Source organism: Mandrillus leucophaeus, unplaced genomic scaffold (genome assembly GCF_000951045.1).
Source record: "Mandrillus leucophaeus isolate KB7577 unplaced genomic scaffold, Mleu.le_1.0 Scaffold156, whole genome shotgun sequence".
NCBI lineage: Eukaryota > Metazoa > Chordata > Mammalia > Primates > Cercopithecidae > Mandrillus > Mandrillus leucophaeus.
In genome coordinates, this window is record NW_012101543.1 from 4,335,214 (window position 1) to 4,362,253 (window position 27,040).

Here is a 27,040-nt window from a genome sequence, read left to right on the forward strand (position 1 = left end):
ACAAAAATTTCAGGCTTTATTTTTCCAATTTTGCTATAAATTAGTTAAAAGTTCGTTATGACCAGCGTTTGGGAACCTGTGTTGCATCAGACTCAGCCTTCATTCAATTGTTTAACATATATTGATCATATCCCTACTAAGTGCTACTAGTATTATGGGTTAGGCCATTCTTGCATACCTAAGATTGGGTAAATTATAAAGAAAAGAGGCATTTACCCATACCTGAGGCTGAGTAAATTATAACGAAAAGAGGCTTAATTGGCTCATGGGTCTGCAGACTGTACAAGCTGGCCTCTGCTTGGCTTTTGGGGAGGCCTCTGGAAGTTTTTACTCATGGCAGAAGAGAAGCAGGAGCAGGTGTGTCGCATGGTGAGAAAGGGAGCAAAGTGAACACGGAGGGTGCCACACAGTCATAAACAACCAGATTTTGGGAGAACAAACTTACTAATATGATAACAGCACCAAGTCATTCATGAGAAACCTGCTCCCATGATTTCATCACCTCTAATCGGGCCCTACCTCCAACACTGGGGATTACAATTCAACATGAGATTTAGAGGGGTAATGTATCCAAACTTTATCAAAGCCTGTAATGGAAATAGACTTGTACTCACACAGCTAACACTTTATCCTAGTAGACATGCCTTTGAGTGCATAGCTTGAAAGGTTGAAACAAACTAAATTGAGGGTTGTTTATATTAAATAAAGCTATTTTCCCCCAATTTTAGCTAAACCTCTTTTTATATAAAGAAAAAGAATTTTTTTTCCAATAAGATAACCAATCAAAGCAGGAAATCATTTTGTTACAATTGTTGTACAAAGCAGCCCTGTGCAAGGCTATTGCAAATGTTAAGACCTTTCTTGGGGGTCTCCGATAGCTGATTCTCTCTAGAGAATTCTTCCTATTCTTGGCTGTAGATTGTTGCTAAAAAGAATTAGTTCCATTTTCTCCAGAGAGCTCTAAGTTATAGCTATTTATCTTTTAAGGAAGCTCCTAAGTATCCACAGGTGTTCAGCCCCCTAAAATTTCAATTTATCTTCAGCACAGCCAGCTTTTCAGTGTTTACTATAAGGCTTTAACCACATGGTAATTCCTCCCTTAAAGAAGTCTGCTGTATATAATGTTAAGGCGGAGTTGTCATGGCTGTTATGCTGTGTCTCAAGCCAAATACGTTTCTCAGCATTCCAAGGTTATGTGAATACACAGAAATAATTATTTTCAGATGTTGACATTGCACTTAGTGATTTAGTAATATGAGAAAATATGGTTCAAAAGTTATTCATTTAAAAAGCAGTGCAAAATATAGTAGAGGCAAATATGGTATGCATTCAGGCACATACTGTAAAGTAGAAATGTTAGAGTGATTTAGCTTTCTGTTATAATATCTTTATCACACAGGATATGGACTTACTATGATGTGAGTTAGCATGTTTCCTCTGACACAACTAAAGTTCAGAGATGTGCCTTGCTTCTAGTACAGTAATGACTTTCAGTCACTGAGACAGACCCATGATTCTTGGATTCTCTTGTCACTTAAGATGTTGCCTTTTTTTTTTTTTTTTTTTTTTTTTTGTGAGATGGAGTCTTGCTTTGTCTCCCAGGCTGAAGTGCAGTGGCACAATATTGGCTCACTGCAACCTCCACTTCCCAGGTTCAAGCGATTCTCCTGCCTCCACCTCCCAGGTTAAAGCGATTCTCCTGTTTCAGCCTCCCGAGTGGCTGGGACTATAGGCACGTACCACCATGCCTGGCTAATGTTTTTGTATTTTTAGTGGAGATGGGGTTTCACCATGTTGGCCAGGCTGGTCTCAAACTCCTGATCTCAAGTGATCTGCCTGCCTCAGCCTGTCAAAGTGCTGGGATTACAGTTGTGAGTCGCTGTGCCTGACCGATATGTTCCATCCTTAAGTCAGTTTTGAATGTTAAAAAAATGAAATCTTTAGCTTCAAAATATAATTTTTCTGTAATAATCCAGAAAATAACAATAGGACTTTTAAAAAGGGCTTTTCTTAGCTTTGCAAGAAAAGGGATAAAAGCAGAAAGGTTCACTTTTTGAAGAGACCAAGACTCAGTTGCAAAGGTACTTTAAATTTACTTTTTCCTAACATTGATTTATGACATTCAGTATGAATTTTGTCTGTTTATATCCACATATCATGTAGTCAACATAGAAAAGGCAAAAACCTGAATGAAGTTTTATTATACTCATTGATTCTTTATCTTCATGAAAAGGTAAATTATTATTTCTTAATAGTCTTTAAATTTCCACAGTAGCATTTGAGGAAAATGAAATAAACTCCATTTGATGTATGACCTATTGCACTTAAAAATATTCAGATCACTGGTTATTGCTGACTGCTTATAAGGCAAAATGTTTTGATTTTAATGTATTGTTCATGCTGTGAGCAACATGGGTGTCTGCTAAGTTTTTATTTTAACATGCATATTTCTGTCTTTACCTTGTAGCCTTGCAATGCGTTTGCAAAATGTTTGCAAAGTACAAGTTTATTATATTGTTTGTCTGCTTCTTATTATAACTTTAAAAAGAAAATGGGACACCCTCCTCTCACCCCACCCTAGAGACAGATTTTCCATGACAGAATAGTTCTAAACATCAGGATATTGCATAAGTCAGTCTGGAAAAAATAGGAACAGACAGCTAACACTATCTAGTAGAGCTTTGCTTTTGTGACAACATTTTTTGGTTAAATAACTCTACATAAATGATAATTTCCCTACATATTTTGATATCAATATCTAAGTTGATATCAATGTGCAAAATCCATAATTGTTCTGTGTACATTCTTTGATTGTTTTTATTTGGGTACTGTATAAAAATGATGACAATTTAAAAGTCATTGTATGGGTAAGATCCAAGGAAATCTGATTAAGCTCTGAGTCTAATGTGTGTGAGAGAAACCTGTGCAAGGGACATTTCAAAGAGTTAACAGTGTGGTGAGGTATGAAAAAGTGATGGTGTGTAGGATATTGCCCTGCTCCAGGTTTTACAAGGAGTAGTTAGGATTTGATTTTTGGCCCCCAAAAGACTTAAACTTTAACGTAATTATAAGGAAAAAGAAATTGGTGGCATGGCTCCGTGATCCTGTGAGTTGCTTGCGACTGAGTGTAGTGAAAAGTTTGTGAAGTAGACATTAATATTTAAAGCCTATTTCAGAAAAGTTGAAATCAGAGTAGTAAGCAAAATTATTCTCCAAGTCCCCTTTAATTTTATTTGCTCACTTAAGCCAAAAGAACTGGGATAGACTGTATCTTTTTCACGTTACAATGATCAAACTACAAGGGCCAAGTGCAACTCTATTCATATTTCTTTTCAAGTACAAATCTGTTTCTCAGTAAGTCACATCACTTATGTAACACTTCTTGAGTACTTGTTTACTACAGCCTGGACAAAGGGTATCAAGGAACAGTAGGTTTACTTGGTGGTGGAGTCTGGGGAAAAATAAAACTATTTGTTAACAGCCAGTTGTTTACAAGGACCCTTATCTACTTTGTGACATCTTTATGCCTGTGGAATGAAGAATGTGATCTAACTCACTGTGGAATCTTAGCTTTCTTCCCTTTCTGCTCCTGGAGCTAGAGCTTTTCCATCAGAAATGGATATATTCTTTTGAGATTCCTGATCAATATGCCATGCCATTTTAGAATGACTTCACCTATCTCACCTTTGATTATTTATAAGTACAAGGAGGGAGAAAACTACCCGTTTTGTGAAATTGTTTCTGACACATGCATAAAACATTATGTACCATACAAATAAATTATAATGAAATTATATGCTAGGATTGGATCTAATTCCTTGAATTATTCAACAGTGAAGCTCAGTAAGTTCAAGGCACTACCACAAAGTACTGTTGGGAGTATAGTGGATAGATAAGAAGAAATACTGGTTAAAGGAAAAATAGAACATAATTGAGAAAAATAAATTCTGAAATAATATATAATTAAGTAGCATGAAGCAATTAGAAACTGTTATAGTTCAGACTTGAAAGAGATTATTTCCTGAGGCAAAGGGAGCATTCATGGAGTAGAGTAGTCATTGAGTAGGATCCTTCATGGAGAAGATAGTCATTGTGTGGGTTCTGAAGGGTGAGTGGAATTTGAACAGGGAGAGACCTGAGAAAGACATAGTCAAAGGCAACATCATTAGGAGCAGAAGAGTAAAAAAAAAATATGGTATTGAAGAAGAATAGTGCAATTATGTCATGAGTCATAAAATGCATTAGATTGACAAGTTAATTCTCACTAAGAGCCAGGTACTTTGCCAAAATAAGCATTTTACATAAATTCTTTCACCTTCATGGTAAACCTAAGAAGTAGAAATGTATGGATAAAGAATGATACAACATGATACAACTATTATGTGGAAGCAGATGAACTGGAAACCAGGGACTGGGGACTTGACCACCAATCTCTGTTCCCTGATGTTGGTATTTGGTAACAGAGGGAAGGATGGATATTTCATTCTGTAAGCTGTGGTCACTCATAGGATGTTTTTGAGCAGAGTGAGTAATGTGTTCCTCCCAATTATTCTGTCTCATCTCACCTATCCTTCTCATTAACCCTGCCTTTAAACTACCGAGACAAACCATTTGGAATTACAGGTCTGATCGTATAGTACATGTGCTTACAATCCTACAGGGCTCCCAGGGCCCACAGCATGCATTTCTTGTTCTTTCCGTGATGTACAAGGCCCTGCCAATCTCTATAGCTTCATTTGTAACTACTTTCGTTTCTCTGAAATCTCCTAGCTGTCTTCCTCTGCTTTTCCTGAGGTTAGTGCCTCCTCCTGGATGACCGTTTTGCATTTCTGGGTCCATCTATTCTGCTCTGCTTTTGTCATTTATTGTGAAATATTGAACTGCTTATTAACCCTCTTTTTCATAAAAATTTGAAAATCTGTTTCCAGATATGCAGTTCTACACCAAAATGGAATTCAATCATTGACACTATCTATTCTATATTAAAGTGGCTTTTACAATTATCTAATGTAATTTTTTCCCCAAATTTCCAGTGTGTGACCCATAACCATGACCTGTTTTGTCTATTAGTTAGGATAGACTAAGCTATCTTGCAGTAACAACCACCACAAATATTGTAATGGCTTACAACAAAAAAGATTTCCCTCTTCTTTGTGTAGATTGAAAGGAAGACTCTGCTTATCATAGTTACCTCTGAAGGAAGCTCCACTTGACATGTGCTTTCACAATCACTGAGGAGAGGGAGAGAACATGGTAGTCATACGCTGGCTCTTAGCACTTCTGGCTGGTAGCAATGCATTCCACTTGTGCATACATTTCACTGACCCCGCATGGCCTCACCAAATGTCAAGGAGACAGGGAAGCTACCACGTGGCTGAAAGTGGGAGACACATGGAAATAGTTAACGGCACTGCAGTGTGTTGAAGATCTGAAATTGTAAGACAATTCTTTAGAAAATTTATGTTCACTAGTAGTTGGTAAAAGTGTCAAGTCAAATGTTGCAGTTTGGAAGTGAAAACTGAAAAAATCCTAAAGATGTGAGATTGTGTCTTTTAAAATCATCATCTCAGTTGAAAACACTGAATATTGAAGCATATGCTTAGATTTAAAGCAATAAATGTGAGCATTTCATGGCCGTGGCACAAAAATGTGTTAAAACTATATCGTCCATCCACTGATAGTATTGAAGAACAAAGCAGTGTCACAGAAAATAGGTTGCATTATTCTTAGAAATATATCATGCTTTGAGGGATCCTTTTTTTTTAAGGGAGGTCATGATCATCTTTCATAAATAATTTATCAGTCAATGGTAGTGAACAGAGTTTGAATGAATCAAAATTCTACAATGAAATGCTCCTGTATAGGTGTAAAATATATAAATGTATATATAAATATACATATACAAATGTAAATATATAAATGTATATATTTAGTATGTATTTGCCCCTAGTTTAATTTGTCAGCACTAACTGCTGGTTTTTATTTCTTTTTGCAAGAAATTATATAGAAATTGATTTGAGGGAGATTTAATATAAATGTTAAGTGAGAGGAAATCTTACCCTGTCCTATCTGTGGATATTGATAAACTATACCACTGCATTCCTAACTCCTAACTTGGATATAGGAGCTTGACTATCTGCATAGATATGTAAGGGGATATGGGTGACAGGAGGAATTACAAATGTACTTATTTAACAATTAATGCTGACATAAGCTATTTAGGTAATACCTCATTTTTTTTTTTAGAATAAATGATGACTGTCAGTGTGACTTAGGATACAGACATAAAATTAGGAAATCAAAAGAAATATCTGTTTCCTTCAAAAAATTTGACTAGTCATTTTTTTTGACTAGCTTTTTAAAAATTGCATAAGACTATTTTCATTTGCTGTGTGTACATTAAATATGTCTGTGTAGGTCCCTTTGCTTTCTTTTGCCCCACAGTAATTATGTTGAAAATTATAAACAGAGGCATTAGCATAAGTTATGGATTAAATATGGAAATCATAAAAAACCCTAATTCCATGAAAATGAAATTTCTTTTTGAAAAGAGAAATAGGTATTATTCTACTTATTTTCATTTAGTAAATTTTCTTATGGAACATCATCACTCTGCCTCTCAGAAAATTTGCCAAATTGTTTGAAACTCCCTCTGAATATTTGTACTTCAGTAACCTATTGAAAGCACAACTGATTTTGTTTGTGCTAGGTTTATCTCCATTTGAAGGCAGACTCCTTCGGTGAGCTCCCCCGTGGCAATATGAGAGAAGGAAAAGAAGGAGGGAGGACCTTGCAGGGCTGGTTTATGTAGCAAAAAGTTAAGAGACAAGAGAGCTCTACAATTATTGAGCACAGGGAAAACGATTTCCTATTCATAGTAGTGTGGTACATGTAGAGGAGTGTTTAAAGATGATACAGCATGCTGTTCCTTTCCCCTCCATTGTGTAATCAACCAGCCAATATTTATCAAGTACCTGTTAGTTTCACTTACAGAGTACCTGTAGCTGAGTTTTCTTTTCTGCTTTCTTTATCCCTGCTTTCCAGCTCCTGACCCGTCCATCATGAATATCAGTTTTCCCCGTGCATTAAACCTTTAAACCTGTCTTCCATCTAAGAAGACTTCACACTGCTCACTTTTCCTTTCTGACACTGAATACATATAAACAACAAAGGGCAATGCCTCTTAAACCCACAAACCCATTCAAAAACCAAACCCAAACCAAATAAAATGAATTGCTTGTGTTAATTTGTATCATCCATTTACATTTTGAGAAGCATAGTCAGTCAGATAAACTTACTGTTATCTGAATTCTAAATTCATTGAGTTTCTGTCAGTCTCTGTGTTTCCTATATGTAGCAGCTGGTTTAAGAATATAATTGTCTTGACAACAATTGATTGGCATTTAGAAGCTCAAAAGTTACCTTGGAAGCTTTTGAAATTAAAGAAATAAAAGTGTTAATTCTCTCTGATCTGAACAAGCCAAGACTCAGTGTCAGCCCTTTATAGATCAGGCTGTGGAAGGAGTGCATAGGATGAAATACCAGTGCATGCCTGGTGCATTAAAACTAAATGGGATTTCAGCAGATGAAGGGAAAGGGTGAGGAATCAAGTCTTAAATTGTCTGCCTCAGACATGGTAAGAAGACTTGGACAGTAATAGAAACAGGAAGTGTTTGCTGTGAAGCTTGAATGTATTCAAAGTAAATCAGTTTGTGTTCCATTAAGGAATCCTAGCTCTAGGTTGGAGCCTATGTGGGATCAGTAAATTTTGCACTAGGAAATACCTAATGTCAAGCCTTAGAAAACACCTCATACTGTGGCCAGCTGTCATCAAACCCATCACCACTGCTAGTAAAATAACTCCAAAGCAAGTGAAATTGGCAGTAATTGCACAAATACACGGGTTGCAAAAGAGCAAAATGGGTACGTTTCAGAACATCATTTCTGTTAGGCTCCATGTTATACTGCTTACATTAGAAACAAATGGAAGTTGAGAGGTGAAGCCTGGCATTACATTTTCTAGTGATGCAGGAATAACTGTTAGCAGCTGGGCCTGGGTGCTTTTCCCCTGCTTTGTCCTGGAAAGATTTCACATCTTAAGGGAAATAAATGAACTACACACCTTGAGAATTTTTTTTTTTTTTGTATCATATTGTACAAATCTGAGTAAATCTCATTTTCCCCCTTTTTGGAGTTAAGTAACATAAGTAACTGTAAGGATTTTCCAGATACTTTCTTAACACCCTGAAAAACTTTCCCTCGGGACTTATAGTATATCCAAATGACTATCGATTATAGCTAAATGTAAATACATATGCACATATGAGGTGAAGCTATATTAAAATGTGGGTGGCAGTGTCTTTAACTCAGATTTGGGATGCTTTATGCAGTCATGGGAAATATCAGGGGATCAACTTGAAATTCTTTAAAAGTCAACAGAATTTTGGAACGATCAAGGAACACGGGAATATGGCCTCACGTTTTCTTTCTCACTGACGACATAAATGCCGCCCTCACTGTGGTGTTTATTGTTTCTTCCAGATAATCTTTGCATACTCAGTCCTTGGAATATAGAGCCATTGCCCTGTACTCATTTTTTCCTTCCTGGAGGTATAAATAGACTGATGACGCCCTATGCTCTCTGCAGTCCGTGCATCATTCATACCGTACATCTCCTTTCTAGGTCACAAAGCTTTTAAAAAAATCAGCAGTGGTAGCAGCATGTGAGAAGATGAGCATATGACTGACTCCTTCCTTTCACCTCAGAGCCGTGCCTTTGATAACGTCCAGACAGCAGTGCATGGAAACATGACGTTTGGGTGGTTCAAGAATATCAGAGGGAAAAATAGCCATTCTTACCAAATAGCTTAAAAATAGCATAGTCTGAGCATTTTTCCCTTTGCCCTTTCTCCCCCAACGTGCCTGAAATGAAGCCCTTCCCATCCAAAGCAAAACTAGGAATTTGTGTTTTGTGAGAATTTGAAGAGCCTGCCTCTCTTACTACAACTGCTTTCTTCCTTCCAAATGTATAAGCTCAAGTCGTGAGAAAATGTCATCTGTCTCGTTCTGCTTTCCTCTCTAGTAAAATAAAAATGGTCGTGCTTTCAGACAGTCATGTATTATTGAGTGCCTACTGAGTGAGGAATCATGTGTTGACTGTTTTCAGACGGGGTGAGGGAAGACATTATTTTTTCTGCTTTCCTCCAGCTTCATTATGTGCTATAGTTCATGGTATCTAAGCCAACAGTTAGCAAGAAGGCTAATTCTTAGAGGTAATCTCACATTCGAGGAAGGTCGGGAACAAGCATGGTGGGTAGTGGGGACGGTGTTCTTGTTACCACTGCAGTTTGTGTCCTGGATGCCAGGTCTACATCATCTTATTCTCTTCTTGATTTGTCAGTACTTTTTAGGGACCATTCGTTCTCTGCCTACTATGTGCCAGACTCTACCCTAAGCAGTTAGAATTCCGGTTAAGAAGAGGTAGATCTTCTATTCATTTAAAATTTCATGCTACTAGCTAATAATGTATTTGGAGGAATAAATGCTGTGAAGAAAAGCAGACTGAGTGTTAGATGTAGGTAGTTATGGGGGATGTGTGCTATCTTATATAGGTGGATCAGAGAGACACAAACTGATAAGGGGGCGATTGCTTAGTTCTCTGAAAGAAGCAAGGAAATGAGAACCATGTGGATGGCTGAGGGAAATGCAGTCCAAGCAGAAGAAACAGCAAGCGTAAATCTCACAGGTGAGGGCGCATCAGTGGAGCAAGGACAAGAGTGTTATGATAAGAGGTCCTGAAGGCAGCAGTGAGAAACACCCTGGAAGCCTGGGCTGGAATATGGAGGAGCGCGGATTTTATTCTGGTAAAGACATTGCAGAGGAGTGGCATCATTTCACTTGCTCTTGGGAAGAGAAACTGGAACACAGATTGTAGATGGGCAAAGGAGGCAGCATGAGACAAGCCTCTCTCTTGCAAGCCATCTAGGTGAGAGATAACAGTGGCTTGGAGATGACAATGAAGGTGGTAGGAGGATATTCTAAAAGTAGAGCCAGTTGAATTTGCTAATTGTGATATTGTAAAATATGTATTTGGTCTTCATCCCTGTTTTCTGTCATACAGCTCCTAAAACCCTTGATAAGAATATCCTTCGTGTGCTAATAAGACGACTAATGGCTGGAGGCCCCTTTGTAACTTCTGGTTGGGGGCTGCTCACCAGAAAGACCAAGGCATGATCAGGGGTTAGGACTTCTAACCCCATCTCTCAGTCTCTGCAGGGCTGAAGGTTGCATTGATTACCAATGGCCAGTGATATAATCAGTCATACCTGTAGAATCTATGTAAATCCTAAAGGACAGGGTTCAGAGAACTTCTGGATAGCTGAACATGCGGAGGTTCCTAGAAGGTGGCACACCCACCCAGGGAGGACATGGGAGCTCTGCACCCCTTCTCCTATACCTCACCCTATGCAGCTCTCCTACTGGCTGTTCATTCATATGCTTTGTAATTTTTTTAATAATGGTGAATATATATGAAATGTTTCTCTGATTTCTGTGAGCTGCTGTGGAAAAGTAATCAAACCCAAAGAGGTGGGTTATAGGATCTCTGATGTATAGCTGGTTGGTCGAAGTACAAGTCACAACCTGGGATTTGGAATTGGCATCTGAAGAGGGGGGCAGTCATGAGGGACTGAGGGGTGATGCTATGTCCAGGTGGATAGTGTTAGGATTGAATCGAATTAGAGGATGCTCAGCTGGTGTCTGTTGAAGAATCTGGTGTCAGAAGTGTTGAGTGATGTGTGAGAGCAGGAGAAACACTGGTTTTCCCTACATTCTCTTACACTGATGGGTTTGTATTCGGAGAGACTGGAAGGATGGATCTGTCATTTACTGAGATGGGAAGTCACAGCGAGGAACCCGTTAACCATATATTAAAACTCCATTAGTAATATTAAGGCTGTCCATTCTAGGAAACTGATGATCATCCTTTCAAAGTAGACAGTGAACTCCATTCACACAAAAACATGGGATAAAATTAGTGAAGAGGTGGTGACTCATGCCTGTAATCCTAGCACTTTGGGAGGCTGAGGCGGGTGGATCACCTGGGGTCAGGAGTTCGAGACCAGCCTGGGCAACATGGTGAAACCCTGTCTCCACTAAAAATACCAGGAGTAGTGGTGGACGCCTGTTATCCCAGCTACTCAGGAGGCTGAGACAGGAGAATCACTTGAACCTGGGAGGCAGAGGTTGCAGTGAGCCGAGATCATGCCAATGCACTACAGTCCGGGCAACAAGAGCAAACCTCTGCCTCGGGCGGGCGGCGGGGACAAGGGGTGGATTAGTGAAGAGGACAATATTGTAACCTACAAAAATTCTGAGGTAGGTCTGTTACTTTTGTTAACAGACTTTTCTGAATAAAGTACTCCAAAGTAACTTGGAGTTAAGACAGTTTAGTATTATGCCTTGGTTTTCAAAACATGAATAGTTGCCTTCTCTTTTCATGAATTTGGATATGAATGCAGGCACTTACCTACATAGTTTCTAATATTGATGATACTGGTGTTTCTTAAATTCACTAAAAAATTTTATTTGTAAAGGGTAATCTGCATTTCATTATTTAAGGTTTTTATTTAAAAAGTTTTTTTTTTTTTTTTTTTTTTTTTTTGAGGTGGAGTCTTGCTGTATTGCCCTGGCTGGTGTCAAACTTTTGGGCTCAAGCAATCCCCATTCCCTACCTAGCCTCCTGAGTAGTTGGGATTGTCACGTTACATTTTGAAAGAAGAGAGTTTACAAATGTCTGTTTCCATGCATTTAAAAAGAGGTCCTGTTACAAAAGATTCAGTTAATCTCTTTAAATGGAATTTATTTTGGTTTCCTACTTCCTCCATTAAAGTGCATTAATCCTTCTTAACATATGTGTTTATCACCTGCTGGATTGCTAAGTATGTAAAAGCTACTTTGTAAAAGCAATGCTGTAGCTAAAAAAATGTATTGCATAGCAGCCAATGTGATTTAGCCATTTCAACATTGTGTTTTACTAACAGGATAGTCCAGACCTAAATAGTGAAAAGATTTCCCTCTCAAATTGTCCCCTAGGAAGAGAAGATTGAAATATAGAGGAATCACTTCTTCTCCTAGTGATTCAGCCTTTTGATGAAGTAGTAATCTGCGTTATTGCAGTTCTTTTAAATGTTAGACAAATCTTAATTCATTTTAATAGTTGCTTAAGAAAATAAAATTTTATGAGGCAAAATACAGCAAAATATTTCAACACCACATTTTTGTTTTTCCAACCAGAGTTTGTTTCATTTACAGACATTGTCATTTATTTTTTATTTTTATTTATTTTTTAGAACATCTTAAATTTTTAATCCTTTATTTACAGGTTGCCTAGAACACTTTTGATTAAGAAAACTGTAGAAAGTTAGTAACTGCCAACGCAGTAGGCGGTGGCACGTGTCAGTTTCCACAGAATCCTGCTATGTGGGGTGTCTGAATGCACTGCACGGGGTCTCTGCTCACACTTACTGGAACCAATCATGGCAGATTTTAGTCCACTGGTTGCTTTTCCCCATATTTCTCTGTAAACTTCCGCATTCTTACAGAAATTTTTACAGTCCTTAGAGTATTATTCAGCTAGGTCAGCTCGAAGTGGATGCTTAGGCTGGGGGTCATTCACCAGTGTTATGAAGGACTGGATTACTCGGTCAGTTTTAGTTGCTGGCTTCCAGTTTTCAGCACTAATTACTGACAGACAGACCTGCCCCTTTTAGTGGACGTTTGGGTGACAGATCTTTAAGTGTGATCTTCAGTGGTTTGAATGGGTACTCTGCTGTAATGTTGATTTCGATTCTGAAGGCCCGCTTATATGGAGGGTTGTCAGGAACAATAAGCTCTTGCCAAGTCAATAAATTAACTCCATCCACCTGGAAGTTATGGAAGTTTTTCATTCCACATTTGCGTATTTCTTCAAGCTCCTTCATCAGCCTTCTGCTGGCTGCCATCTTGGATTTGGTGCTGCTCCTTTCCCAGAATGCATCGCAGCCCAACATTGCTGTTTATTATGCTTTATTTTGTTGAGCTTGATGCTTTGCTTTAGTTTGTTTACTTATTCAATAATTATATATTGAGTGCTTACTAGAGTTGTCTAGTTTCCCAAAATTGTGAGGTTTATGCTAAACACTGGGGACACAGCAGTGAATGAGACCTAGTCCCTGTCATCCAGGGGCCAATAGGTCACAGGTGTGAATTAGCCCTTTCCCCTGACTTTTGGGATTCTAATTTCAAAGAGGTTGTAAAGGAGACAGTGCCATATTCTTGAACCTTTTAGCCAATTAGGTAAAAATAAATTTTCACATATTTCTGTTGAGCCCACTGGACACCAATATACTTTAATAATTGTATTTAAAATAGAAAACTCCTTCAGTTTGAAGCTGTCTTTTATTTGAGAAAAGTGAAAAACAGATTCGTGGAATATTATAAAAGATGAACAAGTTTGATGCCTGAAATAGACAATGCTCCTTTACATGTTATTTTAACATTTGCGAGAATGCTATCCAAATGCAGAATTGGCTAAAGGTGTTAGAAGGAGTCGTTCAAGTTGTCTTAAACCAAGAGTCACCTAGAATTTGGCTGCACCCTGGTATGTCAAATATGCTGTATGAGAATGTGCTTATATTTTGATGAGTAATGTGTTTTTATAACAAATGAAGATGCATGTCAGAATGTTGAGCTTGTCAGGTCTCAGTAGGTATTCAAAGAATAGGGTAAGAGCAAATGGGTGCCAAACAAAAATTGAGTTTACTTGGATACACAAGAACTCTTTCTTCTGACTTGGTCTGAGAACTTGTTGAAGGCAAGAAACAGTTTCTAACTTCAGCTGAATCACAGTGTGAAGGTGAACAAGTGAAAAAGATCAGTTACCTGCAGAAAGGTGCTTGCAGTCAGTTTTACAAAGCTCACTGTTTAAATCTAGTAGTTACCTTTTAATCCCTTCAGATATGTCAGCAAAAATTCTAGTATTTGGAAATGTGCCTTGATCACTTACAAAAGGCTGTGGAAGACAGAAGTCATAGTAAAGTGTCAGGTATTTAAGAATCTGGTTCAAACTTCCAAACAAAGAATGTTTCAGACCTCAGTGTATTAACAGTTTTCCTAACTATTCAGTTATTCAGTGGTCTTTTACTTTTTATGTTTATTTTTCTCGAGGTGTAGTCTTACTCTGTCTCCCAGGCTGGAGTGCAGTGGTGCCATCTCAGCTCACTGCAACCTCTGCCTCCCGGATTCAAGCGAATCTCCTGCCTCAGCCTACCAAGTAGATGGGATTACAGGTGTGCGCCACCACGCCCGGCTAATGTTTGTATTTTTAGTAGAGACAGGCTTTCTCCATGTTGACCAAGCTGGTTTCAAACTCCTGGCCTCAAGTGATCTGCCCACCTTGGCCTTCCAGGTCGCAAGTAATCTGCTTGCCTCAGCCTCCCAAAGCACTGGGATTACAGGCATGAGCAAGTACACCCAGCCTCATTCACTTACAGTTTTTAATTTTTTTGTGGGGGAAAGGACCAGTGACCATTTTTTTTTTTTTTTTAGATAGAGTCTGGCTCTGTTACCCAGGCTGGAGTGCAGTGGCGCGATCTCAGCTCACTGCAAGCTCCGCCTCCAGGGTTCATGCCATTCTCCTGCCTCAGCCTCCCGAGTAGCTGGGACTACAGGAACCTGCCACCGCGCCTGGCTAATGTTTTTTTGTATTCTTAGTAGAGATAGGGTTTCACCATGTTAGCCAGGATGGTCTCGATCTCCTGACCTCGTGATCCGCCCATCTCAGCCTCCCTAAGTGCTAGGATTACAGGTGTGATCCACCATGCCCGCCCCAGTAACCTTTTTGAATATGAGAAGGATCCCAAAGCAAAAGGTGATTTATTTCCTTTCCTTTAATTCTGCCACATTACATGGCACCCCAGCATCTAAAAGAATCTTCTGATGTGTGAGATGAATGTGTTGGACTTCTTTTGGAAAGAGTCAGATTTTATATTCATTTAGAAATATCCATGCCTATAACGTGGTTGCAGTTGTACTTGACACACTGTTGTTTATTTAACTGTGTTTCACCCTTTCATCTTGTGTGGGAAGCTCACACTTAACCGCATTTCTCTTTGTTGTATAGTTTAACCCTGACTCTCTGGCTCTTCATCTGATCTGTTCGCCTTGCTTTTGTATCTGAACAGTATGTCTCATCACCTGACCAAAATGCTCTGCCCCCATAGGTCTCAGCTTAGATGTTACTGCTTGGAATGCTTCCCTGAACAATGCTTTCCATATTCTCAAATGGAGTACTTAATCCCAGTAAAATATTAGTGCTCCTGAATTATGGCATTCCTCTGCATGCATCAGACTAGTTCTCATAGTGGTCCATTTAGTCTAACTTGTGCAGATACAAGATTAGTCTCTTTCTTGTTCATTGTTCTTAGTGCCTGATTTAGCACATGGAACGTATCAATGATGCCTAATGAGTGTAACTGAAACAAAATAATTTTTTTAGAATTTGGAAGTCATTTGTCTTAATGTGTATTTCTCTCCCTTTTCTGGTCATCAGCATTAGAACTATTGAAGTCATCTTCAATATCTCTCTCTTTCATCCATTCATTAAATCATTCACCAAGTTTTGACAGTTTTCCTTTGCAATGTGTCTCTAAATGGTCATCCTCTTCTCCTTTCTCGGATTAGGATTCTTGTTTTCTTTACTCATTGGTAAAACAAGTTTGGGAAATGCTAGTTAAGCAGTTAATGGTTTAGTTACTGCAGGACTTGACAAAACCTCGAATGAAAGAACATTGTAAATTTTTACAGAAGGAATGCAGGATAGAACATTTGCTATATTTGTTTGATCAGAGAAGCTTTTTTCCATCTCAGGGAATCTTATGTGGTTAATGATCTGCAAAACCCACCTGGGAGAATGCTGGTAGAATTGTGCAACAGTCACCCTCTCATCATGGGCTGTGGATCATTTGACTTTAGCTTAATGATAGATATCAGCTATAGACAGCAAACACATGGAAGGGAAGCATGCCAGCCTCATGACACTGAATGGCTGCTGACCCTCGCACTCTTTTGGTAGCTCAGACCATGTTAACTTGATTAGCTGAAGGGGCCCCAAGTAGGGAATTATTCACCTTATTCGCCTGCTAAAGACACTGCTAATTATTCTTGCAGTATTTCCTCAATGCTGTCTTGATAAGATTTAAAGAGTTTTTTTAGCCTCTGCCTTTAGGCACCTTCAGAAAGAATGCCATCGTATTCCTATCTAATGCCTGCCTACCACTGTTTTGAATCTGTAGGTGCAAGAGATTTAAAAGCCAACCACAGTGAAGTTGAGTTTTTATTTCCCAGATTTGTGATTGACTGGTTTTGGATGACAAACTTGATAATGTATTTTTTTTTTTTTTGAGACTGAGTCCCACTGTGTCGCCCAGGCTGGAGTGCAATGGCACCGTCTCAGCTCACTGCAACCTCCGCCTCCAAGGTTCAAGCAGTTCTCTTGCCTCAGCCTCCCAAGTAGCTGGGATTATAGGTGACCACCACCACACCTGGCTAATTTTTTTTGTATTTTTAGTAGAGACGGCATTTCACCATGTTGGCCAGACTGGTCTCGAACTCCTGACCTCAGGTGATCTGCCCGCCTTGGCCTCCCAAAGTGCTGGAATTACAGGCGTGAGGCACTGTGCCTGGCCAACATTTGATAATGTAGAAGTCATTTGCTGAGGTATCGGTATGTAGGTGGCAAAAACAATGGAAAGAGAGAACCATGATTTGTCAAGAGTATCTAAGAACTAAGTAAAATAGAAAGTTCAATTTTTGGTTAAAGAAGTCAGAGAGGAAAAGCCTGTAAAATGTTAGATACTTTTTGTCATTGTTTTGAATATAAGTCGGGATCATGTTCGGGAAATCATGTTGTTGACACATTGATAATCCCATTAGATTTTTCCAGATGCTCTGAGTCCTCCTTCCTCAGCTCTGTTTCTCTTACATCTCAGATTCGATCTATCTGAAAATCTTATTCCACCTGACTTCCAAACATCTAGAGTGTCACTATTTAACTATCTACACAGTCACTATCATCTGTTGCTGAAATTATCTGTTGCCTGCTTCCACTCTTGCCTCCTTACAGTTTACTCATCACACAGCAGGAAAACTAATCCTTTGAAAGGTGAATCAGACCATGCCATTTCTCTGCAATCTTGCAATTGCACCAACTCTCATTCAGAAGAAAATTTGACATTCTTCACCTAGGCAATGAGCTCAGCCATCTCTGTCTCCCTGTGATATCTTTGACCTTATGTTGTACACTTTCCTCATTTACTCACTCTAGTCACATCAGCTTCTGGCTCTTGCTTGAACCTGTTAAGCATATCTTTACCTTGGATTTTTTTGTGCTTACCGTTTCCTCTGCCAGGAATGTACTTTTTTCTAACGTACACATATATTATTTTTTCACTTCCTTGCCTGTGCTCCAGTTTTCCTCATGAATAGTCTTCACCGTATCGCTTTATTTAAAGCAATTCATTCACGCTTCCCCTCACCACTCTATCTTTACGTAACTGTATTTTTCTGCATTATTTGTATTACCAGCTGACATGTTATTTTCTTACATGCTGCCTTCTTTAACTAGAATGTAAGCTCAATAAGAGGAGGGCTTTGTTTGTTTGTTTGTTTATTTATTAACTTTTAAGTTCAGGGGTCCATGTGCAGGTTTGTTATGTAAGTAAACTCAGGTCATGGGGGTTTGTTGTATAGATTATTTGGGCACTCATGTATTCAGCCTGGTACCCATTATTTATTTTTCCCGGTCCTCTCCTTCCTCCCACCCTCTAGCCTTCAATAGACCCCAATGTGTGTTGTTCCCCTCTATGTGTCCATGTGTTCTCATCATTTAGCTCCCACTTATAAGTGAGAACAGGTAGTATTTGATTTTCTGTTCCTGTGTTAGTTTGCTAAGGATAATAACCTCCAGCTCCATCCATTTTCTTGCACAGGACATGATTTCATTTTAGTATGACTGCATAATATTCCATGGTATATATGTACCTCATTTTCTTTATCCAGTCTACCATCGATGGGCATTTAGGTTGATTCCATGTCTTTGCTATTGTGAATAGTGCTGCAGTAACCATACATGTGCATGTGTCTTTAGGACAGAGCGATTTATATTCCTTTGTGTATAAACCCAGTAATTGAATGTGTGAGTCGAATGGTAGTTCTGTTTTTAGCTCTTTGTGGAATAGACACACTACTTTCTACAGTGGCTGAACTAATTTATACTCCCACCAACAGTGTGTAAGTGTTTCTTTTTCTCCACAGCCTCACCAGCATCTGTTACCTTTTGACTTTTTAATAATGGTCATTCTGATTAGTGTGAGATGGTATCTTATTGTGGTTTTGATTTGCATTTCCCTAATGATCAGTCACGTTGAGCTTTTTTCATATGCTTGTTGGCCGCATGTATGTCTTCTTTTGAAAGTGTTTATTCATGTTCTTTGCCCACTTTTTAATGGAGTTGTTTGCTTTTTTCTTGTGAATTTAGGTTCCTTGCAGATGCCAGATATCAGACCTTTGTCAGATGCATAGTTTGCAAAAATGTTCTCCCGTTCTGTAGATTGTCTGTTTACTCTGTTGATAGTTTCTTTTGCTGTGCAGAGCTCTTTAGTTTAATTAGATTTCATTGGCTTTATCTTACTCATTGCTAAAGAATAGTGCTTGTAGCTGGATTCTGGCATGTAGTAGGCATGCACCAGATGCTTGCCAAATAAATTAAGATGAAAGAATGTGTGAGCAAGCCCTCTTGTTTGTTATGGAATTCAGTATTTACTAGGAAATGGTAGGCTGCTTTTCAGTAAATCCCTGTCATGTCTCTGTGTTTATTCTAAAATTGGTAAGCTTTCCAACTATAAACAAACAGATAAAAACCATGTTAATTGTTCCTCTCCTATTTCTCTCCTTTTCTTTTGTAGCATGATGCCAGGTGAGTATTTAAAAACATTGAAAAGATTGGGAAAGGTCTAAGAGGTGGAAAGTAGAATAATCCATTCAGATAGCGCCTCTTGGGTCTCCCTGAACAGATTTTAGGTACTGTTACTGTGTGATGTATCTAAAGCTTTCCTGCATCAAAGCATTGCTCGCTGGAACATTCGTATCAATGTAACACACTTAATGATAAATTGGCATTTGACCACAATAGATAGTATTTTTCCTTAATAAAATAAATACGTGAGAAAAAATATTTAAATGTATGAACTGACTGAAAATGAACTGTCCATTTAAATATTTATATCCAGGACATCTCGACAACCTATAGGTTCCCTCATGAAGGGATCAGCTCCTTAGCAGCACTCCTTCAGTGAGCAGAGAGAGTATATATTTTAGAACCTTTAGAGAGAATTGGAGGCATTTACTATGTTTTGCTTTAAATGAGTTTGCTGAGTGACAGGAATAAGTCAGATAGCTTAAGTTTGCTAAAACACAGAAGCAGGTAGAATTTTAAAACGCTGAATTTTGTAATATGTTCCCTGGGGGTTAGTTTGCTTGTGTAATATATCATACCACCAAAGAGATATTTTACAAACAAATTTGGGGAGAATTTAATAAAACAAGTATTAGCGTTTCACATTCAAACTATAAAGTTGACTTCTTAGGAAATTATATGCCCCAAATATTGAGGGAAACATGTATCTCTCTGTACTGCAGCATGAACCAAGCCCCATATGACCTAAATCTATAGCTCCAAAGCAAAACTAACTTATAAACAGACCAGAGTTCCAGTGATTAAAAACATGACCAGCTCTGTACAGTACTCTAGCTATATTAATGCTGTAATAAAGAATTATTACCAAAAGATTTGCTGGAAATACAATTATGTATATGTGTGTCCATGGGTAGAGTTGCCAAACATTGCATGGGGGTGCAACTAGTAATTTGGTTATTTCAGTTTATTAGAAGTTTAATAATCCTTTATAGCTCCCTTTTATCTTTACAGAATAGCACTTAATGACTGGTAAAAAGAATTAAAGCTATGGACTTGCCCACAGGAATCAAGCAAAGGGGTTATGCTTTTGGATGAGTTTGCCAGCTGGGAGCCATACTGAGAATAACTATTCTCTCTCAGACTAAGCATGGAGATGCTTTATCAAGTAGCCTTAGCTTTTGCTTTCTCTTCCCTTAGTTGAGTTATACCAAAGCCTCCTTCCAGGAAATCCCCTTAATCCTTTTTTATACAGTCAAATCAATCACTTCTTTATCAGAAATGCACCTATGTCCAACAAAAAACAAAAACCACATAAAACAAACAAAACCTGACAATTCACATAGCGAGAAAATTTCAAGCAAAATCTAAGCAAGGACATTGAGTGGCAAAGGAATTCCTTTCTAATATGGAATACACTACAGAAAAAGTATTCTATTTCCTAATTCTGAGCAGGGAAATTTTCCTGTTTATTTTATTATTATTATTATTCTATTCTAAATTTTCTATTTTTTTCATTAATTTTGCTTTTAATATTAACGTTGCTCTACTGAGACCTTAAATTTGTATGAGTAGCTTAGATTTTTCTAGGGCTCCGAATAGTATTATACTTGTAGTATTTCACTTATGGATAAAACAAGGCATATATGAAGTAAAATTTATGCATATACATGCATATAACACATAAAAATATTTGCATATATACACAACTTAATTCCTGTGTTTTATTTTTCATTATACAAAATATTTTAACTATAATTCTATATATACACGTTGTATATATAAATTATTATATAATATTATCTCAGTGGTTGACTCAGAATAGAATACAGATTTCCTTAAGTTTCAATGCAATTAGATAGAAAAGGATATAATTTCTGTATTCAAAGTAAGGGTTAATCTACTTTTGGTAGGTTAAAAGTAGAACATTTTCTTATCTGAGTTATTATATCTGTTAAAAAATAACTTGTAACATAATTAAATGTGTCATAGTTGGTTTATTACAATGCTGTAAAAAATTTTTTTAAGAAGAACTCCTGAACTATGCCCTGATTAAATTAATTAACATGTCACATAGATTGCCATTTAGAAAGGTTATTTCCCTAAAATTGCTGCATTTTGAGCCTATCTTCTCAGTAAGTTTTCACAATGTTATTTTTTATATAGTTAGATATTATGATTATTTTGGTGATTCCTTTAGATATTAACTTTACTAATTGACAGATATGATCATTTACCTTTTTTCTTCAAAAATATTTCCAGATTTTTTTCTTCTTGATTTCAGAAATTTGGATTATTTTATATACTAGTGAATTTTCATCATGTTGTACATGTTCATCTTCACATAGATGTATTTATTGTTTATAAAACACTTAGTTGTCCTGCTTATTGCAAAGTACAAAGAGCAGTGCTTGGTGCCTTTGTAGCTTTGTCTCAGGATTGTTAATATGTTTCCTGGAAGTTCTACTATTGATTGACGCATATATGCCTCTGCAGTTCCCATTTCTATCTGATGTAGTGTTGAGTTTGTTGCCACTATTTCCTTGTTTTTTCAAGAATAGTCCTTTTACTTATCCTGAGTTTTATCGAGGTATATAAATATTAAGCTTTCCAAAAGAAACAATTCTGGGATGAATATGTAATGTTAGACAAATCTTTTTGTATAGGTTTAAGAGAGTGCTGGGTTACAGTTTAGAAATAGCATCTGGTCAGTAGTTCTCTCCCACCTTCTTACTAATGTGCCCTTAGAAACACAGGAAAAGATGTATGCAGAAAACTGTGGAGACAGTCAACCTACTGCCTGTCTGGGAGGAGTTTTCACTACTATAAGCAAATAAAACTGGAAAGAATGCCATTCTTGTCTTCCTATCTACTGTCAGACAAGTAGAGCAAAAGAAAGCCCCCCAGAGAAAGCCCCTCAGTTTTGCTCTACTTGTCTGGTGGATAGGAAGACAAGCTGTCCTTCCTAAGAGTCAGAAACGTAAGATTCAGAAACATAGAGCTACTCCAGTGAAAAGCAAAGACAGACATTAGGATACTGTCCATCTTCTGCGTGGATATAGCCTTTGAGGCCATCAGACTATTGTCTACACGATATTATATAGTCATGAACATGGTGTTTACTGTGGCTCACGGAATGATTGAAACATGCTGATGGTAAAACCTTAAGAGGGCAAAAAATTTGAATTTATACAAAAAGAATATGTAAGATATAAAAATATGTAAATAAAAGTGCCTAGATACAAGGATGATGGAAATATGTCAGATGTTAACAGTGCTTTCTTATCAGATGGGGAAATTATGGATGACTTTTCTTCCCTAAATTAGTGTTTCTTTGTGCTTCTGAAAATGTGTACCATATCCTTCTGTTATTTATAATTTTGTACATTGAGTGTGAATCAAGTTACTGTTTAAACAAAAGGAAAGAATGGGTGGAAAATATAAGACATTTATATTTTTATTAATATCTTTTAATATCTGTAATTTCATGTAAAATTTTCAACCATCCCGGAGGTAGACTTCTATTAATATTTTACAATTATGACTAGGATAGTTGTGAAATCTTTCCAACTCCAAACCCCCTGGTCCTTCTACTATGCCTTGTTACAAACAGAAAATCATCCTTATGCAAAGCCTCAAAGGCAGAAAATATATAAAATAAGTATAAGTTTGTTGTGTGTATAAAGCAAAAATTTTAAAGACATTCTTGAGGTTACTGGCATAATTTCTATCTTTTTAAATTTACATATACCTTTTAATGTGTTTGTTACTAGTAATACATGAAGAAAAAATAATGTATAATTTGACCATCAAGAGATTGTTTTACATTGTAGAGCATGTTCTTCATATTTTAGTGTGTGTACATTCATACATATACATTCAAAGGTTTCATAGCATTTATCTGCAATGTATACTTCAAAAATTTTCAATTTAATACCATTAATGATAGGAAGATAAGATACTTTTGAGTTATACTAGTTTTATTGTGTATCAGTAGTGCCCACTCAAAATCAGAACCTACTGTAATATAAGCAGTAAGATATTGAATGAAAAGAATCAATTACAGTGATAACAGAAGGACTGGAGGTGCAAAAGAGAGAAAGGGCTGTTATCTAAATATCAGAAGGCTGTTACCACCCAAGGCTGGAGGCCATGAAATCGTGTTTGATACTGAGTTGCAGGAGAGACTGGTGCTTCTGCTGTGATCTTAAAACAGCATTGTGCCATTGTGGCATAGCAGTCTTCTAGGAGCCAATACTACTACTATCTGTGAAACTATCAGGCTGGATACCATAGTCACCTACAGTGGTTGTCAGTAGCCCTCTGCTGCTGTTGACTCAGCAGAAAAAAATACCCTATACTTCTTCCACCTTCAGATCTCTAATCAATGCCTCCCATTGGCAGGACCTGATGAGAAGCCAGCTGGCTAATGATTGCGAAAAATGAGGTTTAGAGTCTTCCTGACTCCTGTGAATCAGAAAGATGGCGATGGAGTTGATGGCCAATAAAGAGTTTGCACACATTTATTCATTAATTCATTTTAGTAATTTTCTTCTTTCTTACTGCTTGTTTTATAACCTGCGAGTAAATAATCCACAATAATGGCAATTCATTGGCTGAAGGCATACACTGTAATTTATTAAAGGCAAAATATTGTTAGGAAATGAATAATTGGAGAAATAGCATGGTATCAAGAAAGATATATGTGCTTTTCTGAAGCATCTCATACATAGTTTATAAGAAGAATGCAATGTGGAAAAGTAAAATCAGATAAATCTTTAAGCTTTTGGAATAATCTGAAAGTTGTATATGGTAATGGCATGGTAGAATTCACATAACTGATTAGTTAGAACAAAGGCAATACTACTTTTTCATGATGGAAAGTAAACGTAATAGTCTTCTCAAGATTATTAGCAATTTTTCCTTAAAATGTTTGCATCTGAAAAGATAGCTTCAGCGTGATTATTTTAAAGCCTGTGTTTAAGTAGGGAAGTGGGACTTGGCGATCTCAGAGGAGTTCTGTAGCCTCCATGCCCCTGCTCCCCCCTTTCCATGGCTCACTACTGCCATTCACATAAGCAAACACTACCTTCCCTCAGTCATTCAGATCACAGATGAATGCCATTCTGTGTTTAGCTTAACCACCATCATTCTTGATAAAATATAACTTTTTACTTGAGTAATGCATACCTAGCATAATAGGCTACAGTATTTCTTGAAATGTAGAGTCCGTGTCAGTGGTGATATAAAAGATTGTTTTACATGCAACCAGATATCCTGGTAGATAATATTAAGTGTTTACTAAATTTTTTGCTTTTCATTTCTACTCTGATGTTACTGATTGAGATAAGGGGAGCAGATCTCACCTTGGAGCTAGGATGCTTTCATGTCCCTCCAACCCTCACTGATTATCTTTGTAACAGAGAGCAGGCCTCAGGCTAGGAGTATTTGTCAGAAATAAGAGGGTCTTGTGAGAATTGATAAAGATGGCATTGTCTTTCCTTGACTTTAGTTTTATGGCCACTTTGTTCTTATATAAAGTATTACTGAGTTTCCATTTAAGTAGTGATATAAAGTTTTAACAAATAAATCCAATTGGAAACAAAATTTTACTGATAGAAGAAGACTAAGCATACAATATTATAGGTGGCTGGTCCATAACATGATAGACTCACCAAGGTAATTGCTATGTGAATAATTGAAATTTTGGAAGCAGTAATATATGTAGCACATTTGCTTCTATCTTTTTCTTCTTTAAGTTAATTTTACATAAAGATATAAAACAGAACTATAGGCTTATCTAGAAAAGCTAGATAAAGATAATCATTCATCTATGTCTTTCTCTAGGTAATGTATGTATTAAGCTTTGGGCCCAACCCAGTAACTGAAAGGGATGATGGTGATGATGATTATTGATTATTGTTTTCTTAAAAACCTTGATTCCTATTAAAATACTCTTATAGCAAATTGTAATGAATTTTTCCCAGTTGGTTTACCAAGTGCATAAGAAACAGATATCAGTAAAAATGTCAATGTACACATTTATAATACCTATCTTTTCCCCAAAATGGCTTATTATTATCTATCTGCAATGTATCCGAATATAAATAGTATTAGACGATTTTAAATATATCAATTAGAATGGGAATGAAAGGAGTACTGAAGGAAGGAAAAGAGATGAAGTGACAAAGCACTTTTTTTTGGCCACCTCCCTGCTGCATGTTTCTACTTTGTGTGCTACTTAGATGTAGACAGAGTTGGCACCACCAAACAGGGTTATTACTAATCTTGGATCTCACATATAACTTTTAATTTTAGATTGAAAATATAAGAAAAGTGTTCTTATCATTGACGAGTAATTAACCCAAGAATTTCCAAATCAATTTTGAATATCAGGAAGATTAAAAATTGAACTACTAGAGGCCAGGCGTGGTGGCTCATGCCTGTAATCCCAGCACTTTGGGAGGCTAAGATGGGCAGATCACTTGAGGTCAGGAGTTCGAGACCAGCCTGGCCAACATGGCAAAACTGCACCTCCACTAAAAATAGGAAAATCAGCTGGGCCTGGTGGCACGCACCTGTAGTCCCAGCTTCTCAGAAGACTGAGACGGGAGAATCACTAGAACCTGGGAGGCAGAGGTTTCAGTGAGCTGAGATTGTGACACTGTACTCCAGTCAGGGCAACGAGCAAGACTCCATCAAAAAAACAAACAAACAAACAAAATCAAACTACTTTTTGGTTGTTTGTGAAGATTAGGGTCAGTAATAGACCCCTTTTAATAATTGTATTTTTCTCCTCAGAGTTGCCATATAGATCATTCTATATCTATATGGCATAGATATTTTGTTTTGTTTTGTTTGCTCTATTTTAAATTTTAGTTTGATTTTTTTGGATTTTAAAAAATGTTATTTTCAATGTCTAAAGTTTTCTTTTATTCTTCATTTACTCTAAACATTTACTTCAGGCTTTCATGCAATTTGGTATTCATTTAGTTAAAAACCTCTTGTAAAATATCAACATACTTTAAGAAAGTAAAATCTATACTTTTTTTTGAGTCAGCATCTCACTCTGTCATCTAAACTGGGGTGCAGTGGCAGGATCATGGCTCACTGTAGCCTTGACCTTCTAGGTTCAAGGGATCCTCCTACTTCAGCCTCCTGAGTATGCCACCATGCCAGGCTAATTTTTAATGTTTTTTGTAGAGATGAGGTCTCCTTATGTCACCTAGACTCGTCTCAAACTCCTGGCCTCAAGCAATCCTTTTGTCTTGGTCCCCCAAAATGCTGGGATTATAGGCATGAGCCACTTCACCTGGGAAATCTATACTCTTGTTTATGCCCATGGTAAATTATCTCAGTTATAGTACCTCATCTGTGTCTATCTAAGGAGAGGAATGAGAAGAGTAGCTATTGCCACGAATGAGACTTTTTGAGAATAAACATGAAAATAACTTACAGATATTTTAAGTTCCAGGTATCAAAATTGTTACAGTATGAAAAGCAATCGACTAGGAGTCAGAAGACTTTTAAGTCATCAGTGACAGAGCTGGAGATAAATATGTGATGTCTGTAAATCTCCATTTCTTTATAAAATGGAAATAATTATCTTTTCTTTTTCTACCTCACTGCATTTTTTGCAATATTAAGTATATAGCTAAGTAATTTGTATGCATTTTTAAAACCCTACATAATTATGTTATACTTGTTATTTGTTGCTCAAACTTTAATGCTATATACCTAATATCTAAGCATCTTGTGATTTATTCCGAGATGAAGAATCATCTAAGCCTATGGTAAACATATCAAAAGGTATTATTTTGCTTCTATCATAGAAAACAGTTTCTAGATCTACAAGGATGTGTAGTTGGAAGTGGAAAATATATTTTCTGAAAGACTAGTGAATCTGCTCTTGTTGTTTTCATACTTCTTTCAGTACTTTCCCAATATATTTTTAAATATTACATTTTCTACTTACAAAAGTAGTATGTACCTGCCGAGGAAAATGCAGAAAAACATCAAGAAGGGGACAAA

General features: G+C 37.2%; 1 protein-coding gene and 1 pseudogene across 1 annotated transcript in view; one reads left to right on the forward strand and one right to left on the reverse strand.

Annotated features, from left to right (window-relative positions):
- PDE3A (phosphodiesterase 3A, cGMP-inhibited) overlaps positions 1 to 27,040 on the forward strand; it is a 311,744-nt gene that overhangs the window by 66,375 nt on the left and 218,329 nt on the right. The window lies entirely within an intron of this gene.
- LOC105536180 lies at positions 12,547 to 13,001 on the reverse strand (annotated as a pseudogene).